Source organism: Haliotis asinina, chromosome 1 (genome assembly GCF_037392515.1).
Source record: "Haliotis asinina isolate JCU_RB_2024 chromosome 1, JCU_Hal_asi_v2, whole genome shotgun sequence".
NCBI lineage: Eukaryota > Metazoa > Mollusca > Gastropoda > Lepetellida > Haliotidae > Haliotis > Haliotis asinina.
The window spans coordinates 23,038,820-23,044,200 of NC_090280.1; the positions used below are offsets into that span (position 1 = coordinate 23,038,820).

General features: G+C 41.9%; 1 pseudogene; it reads right to left on the bottom strand.

Moving 5' to 3' along the window:
• Nucleotides 1-742: 742 nt before the first annotated feature.
• On the bottom strand, nucleotides 743-4,692 carry LOC137261368 (cell adhesion molecule 4-like; annotated as a pseudogene).
• Nucleotides 4,693-5,381: the final 689 nt, after the last annotated feature.

The window sequence follows — 5,381 nt, forward strand, 5'->3', positions numbered from 1 at the left end:
GTCATCTTCGACTGACCTCACATCCTTGATCTGAAGTAAGAGAAATCAATCAGTGCTGCAGTTCTCTGTGTCGGAGAAATGGATGGAATGTATGTACAGGATTTACTGGCCTTCATGCCAAGCCAAGCAACGAAACAAGAATTAATTTCTTTCAACAAATACATCTACACATTAAAATTAAGAGTGTTCCTAATACAAAAACTAATGTTACATCTTGGATAAACCAGCATTGTATCTTTAAAAAATGCAGGTATTGTTCAACTCTCAAAGGCCAGTAGAAATGGGAAATTGCCTCACCTGAATATCACAATAAGATTTCCAGATATGTTGCTTTATTTAAGGTACATGATGTGATTACAAAATACCAGAGATATAATTTATACCAGGATTACAAATATAACCAGGGCCACCCCGAATCTGCGAATCTGAGTGGGTGGGTATGGGTGAGGGTGTGCGCGGGTAAATTGGTGGGTATGAGTGAGTGAGTAAATGAGTGGAGTTTCATATCACTTATAACCCAGGAACATCACCCCTCTTAAGAAGATTTTAATTAGGTTCATGACTTGACCCTTGCGATGTTCATCAGAAATAACACTTTCCAACTGCAATGCAACCAGTTGCGTTCACGATACAGCACCCATCGATCCATTTCATAGCGGGATCCAATAATAACGGTCAAGTTGGCAGTGCTACTGTCATTGCATCCATTTGAAGGGAGTAAAAACTTTATTACATATCTCATTCAAATATAATCTTGAATTTTACATATTCTGTCACAAAGCATGTTTCCGGAATCTGTGGAGGCCTTACTGAAGATCTCTAGAGTCAGGCTGCGTGATGCATTCCCATGGCTGTTGTTGACGTGACACGTGTACTGTCCAGACACAGACATATCTACAGCTGGTACAGACAACACAGCCTTCCTGTGTCCTGTAATCGCCATCTGTCTGGATGTGTCCCACCAGGTTACAGTGCAGGCAGGGTTACAGTCAGCAGAACATCTCACTGTCACAGGTTTCACTTCTTCTACCTCCAGCTTGTCCTTTGTGTCGTCAAACTGTATCTGCCAAGGTCCATCTGCAAAGCAGGTGAGATAATCAGAAATAAGAATTTGTTATAATAACTTGATATTTTCTTCTATCATACCAATACCACTGTATATCAATTTCACTGGAATTATTTTTTCATCAACTCTCGGTTTAGACTTTTGAAGTTGGTTAGGTTTTATTTTTTACTCATGCCAATTCTACTTTTAGTGTTGATCACATCTACATCTGCTAGCCTTGTCGAGTCTAGGCTCACCAATATAATACTCCAAGTTTCAAAGATCTTACTGTTTCATTCAAATGCAAACGACGACACATGGCGCACATTCTGCTTTTGTTCCTCTAAGTCATATATACGTGTACGTATCAGTCAGGTATTCCGACTGGATGGTCGACCGCGACCGCAGCAGGGAAAACGTCCAATGTTTTGTTTGTTCGAGCTGGATAGCCGCTCAACTGTGATTTTGTTAACAACTGGAATCTACAGTCAACTGTATTTTGTGTGTACACGTCCGATATTGTCATTTGTATGCTCCGCCTGACCAACGTTGACAATTCGATTCATATATTACCTTGACGTTCATGTACATCTCATCTGATACCCTTACGATTATATCTCTAAAGATCAGTGCCTGTACCAGATATCGTCAACGTTTCATGCATTTTACCGTATTCTTAATTGTAAACCCAATATTGTCACTATTTTAAAAAGAAGCGCCTTTGAGGACAAAAGCCCCATGAGTGAGTGAGTGAGTGAATAAGTTAAGTTTTACGCCGTACTCAGCAATATTTCAGCTATATAACAGCGGTCTGTAAATAATCGAGCCTGGAGCAGACAATCCAGTGATCAATAACATGAGCATCGATCTGCGCAAATGGGAACCGATGACATGTGTCAACCAAGCCTGACCACCCCATTCCGTTAGTCGCCTCTTACGACAAGCATAGTCGCCTTTTATGGCAAGCATGGGTTGCTGAAGGCCTATTCTACCCCGGGACCTTTACGGGTACTCAGGCAGGTCTTTAAATCACTGTAGACTATTTTTTCCGATAATTTTCTTGCATCTGTGCATGATCAGGGTTTTCAGGGTCAAATCACACACTACTGACTGAAAATTGTAAACCTGAAATTTTCATGACATACTTCAATCACCTAACAAGGGGGTTAACTCAACGAACAACTTTGTTTTGAATGAAATCCATGTGGTGATGCATTCTCAAAACATCCATTATTATTGTATCAACAATGATTCAATCCCATATATCTCCCAATTTCGACAATCGTACATTGAAGGTACAGTTCCCCTACTTTTTGGAAGAGTATATATGAAATCATCATGTTGAAACACGATCAAGGCTGAAATATCAGTTATAAGGTAACCAGTTAAAACCCCCTTCGTTTAGTGAACGCCCACCTCTCAGCAATGTTTGCTTGAAATGTCGTGAACTTTTAGCCCCGTGGTTGGTATTGAGTCTCCTGTCTTCCGTATTTTCCTGATGTTTTGCATAACCTTGTTTTGACCTTTGTCACCGTGCATCTACATTCTCTGAAATCTGCATATTTACCGCTACTTTAAATATGCAAGCCTGATGAACATAAATTGACACTTTCATCTGATTCAGTACATATTATGTATTGTTGGTTTTGTGTTGATCTTTTGTATTTCAGCTGAGTGGTCCGTGCCCGTTTTTTGCTCATTTAAAATATATGTCCAGGTGAGAAACAATGACATTACATAATTTTAAAGTGTTCGTGTATATTGGACATAACACCTGACACCGCTTGCCTTTGAAGCTGAAAGCCTTCACCACAGATTCTGGCTGTGTTCTCTTCCGAAAGTTCTATATCAACGGACACCAGTAATGCCTTTTTGTTAGCGCTATGAGTATACCTGGTGTGGAGTTTGGAGCTGTATAAATGGACACATTAGTATGTAGCTGTCATTAAGTCCTATCAGAACCACAAAGGTACTATCATAATAATAATTCAGGACAAAACGGTTCTATGTAAGTTGTATGCTAAGTTGCATAGATATGCGAGGTTCCTGTACCGTAAACAAAGGTAGGTTCTTACTCACAAAGGACATCCAGTACATGTCCGTGACTCCAGTCAGACTCCAGCCCCTCCTCCACAGCCTGGCAACTGTAGGTGTCTCCCTGGTTCTCTCTGCTGACGTGGGTTATTGTCAGGTCATCTCCACCTGTAGGAGACTCATCACCAGATTCTAGAAGGGTCATGTCCCTCCTCCAGATGTAGGTCATGGTCAGTGGGGGATGGTCCGGGGGTAGACTCCGGGAGGAGGAGCATTCTGAGGGTGACATTCTCACCTGATACAGGTGAGGTAGGGCCGGTGATAGTAGGTGTGGCTGGCTTCTCTGTGAAAAATGTAACAGATGATCCGAGACTTTAACACCAGTGCCAATAAACATGGTTTTACTAAATGTGTGGTTGGCCTCTCTGTAAAAAATGTTTTACAATATGAATCCACTGAGACATAATAAACTGAATAAAGTAAATGCTCTGACACTTTTATTTATTAAGTATTCGCCTTTATTGTCAATTAAATAAACTCCATCGACACGTTAATACTCCTAACCGGTTTGTTGATTAAAAGTACATGTACGACACAACTACTTCCCCCCCCCGGTCAAATGAATAAATCTTTTGCCCGGAGAGAGGGGGTTGGCTGGATTGATCCCAAGGTGCGTCGCAAAAATGACGTTAGATATGCTGGGTGCTGTTACAGACAGATAGTTTATTTGACATATCACAGGATCTGAAAGTATAAAACTAGCACGCTCCTGGCGTTCAGAGAAGTTGTCTAGTGTATCACAGCGTTCCATTAGCTCACGTCTGATATCATCATATAGTGGACATCTTAAAACAACATGACATTCGTCTTCGATGTCATCTGTACAAATAGAGCATGTTACACTGAATGGCGCTCGGGATTAATAAGACAGGTGGATTCGGATATACTGCGAGTAAGTGGTTGGTTGGACTGTTGTTTTAACACTGCACTTAACAACCTTCCATATATATGGCGGCGGTCTGTAAATAATCGAGTCTGGACCAGACAACCCGGTGATCAACATCATGAGCATACATCTATGCAATTGGGATACGATGACATGCGTCAACCAAGTCAGCGGATCTGACTACCCAATCCCGTTAGTCGCCTCTTACGACAAGCAAGGGGTAATGAAGATCAATTCTACCCCGGATCTGTGAGTAGGCTTGCAAGCGCACGCATGCACACGCACGCACGCACGCACGCACACACGCACGTCTTTATATATCCTTAATTACGTTTTAATGTAGGCGTATCCTTTTACTTATATACCGTTCTGTTAACTCCACTCAGTACTCACGTGCTACAACGAGGGCCTGTCTACATCCAGTAACATCCTGTCCATTGCTTCCCTGACAGTAGTAAGTACCAGCGTCCTGTACAATAACATTGTAGATGGTAAACCTCAGCTGTCCGGCCTGTGATGGTGAGTCCTCCCCGGTGTATCTGATCCTGGTCCTGCTGAGTACCACTACACGGTGTGACAAGGGGTAAACCAGTAACAGTCTCACAGATACCGAACCATTCACCCATACATAATACACAAAGCTGACATTCTGTGGGTTCATGGTCATGGTAACATCTTCATCAACGCGTGTAACAGTGCGTGGGTATCCAGTTGTCATGGAGACTAGAGCTGTCTACGAAAAGGTAATTAGAATCAGAACTTAGTGATTCTACATACGTTGACACGTTAGACGTTGCGAAACATTAAACTGAAAAGCAGCTTAAATAAGAGATTCAATATATTTTTCACTTTTTGAAGACACATACATACCAAACCCATATAGTGCTACGGACACAATGAAACCCAGAAACAATGTCACTACTACGGTGAGCAGAAACTGACAGATGCAGTTTCTGATATAATGCGTCACATGATGTAGTTTCACTGGACAATATTTCCCTATAAACATTTCCCAGTGAACCTTACGTTGTGCTACAATATTGCTCTGTGAATAATATATGTTTTTTTGTGAATATGTCCTCCATCAACGCCCACATGGATACAATGTGTGAAGCCCATTTCTGGTGATCACCCACTCATTCAACCACTGACTGACTGGTTCACTCATTCAATCATCCACACACCATTCAACTACTCACGCACCAACAGATTCATCCACGCACTCATCCACCTATTCACTCACTCACCCACTCATTTACTCAACACCCACTCACTCACTCATTCACCCAAACACCCAGTCACTCACCGACTTACCTATTTGCACCCTTCTTCGCTCACTGATTTACCCGCCCACTC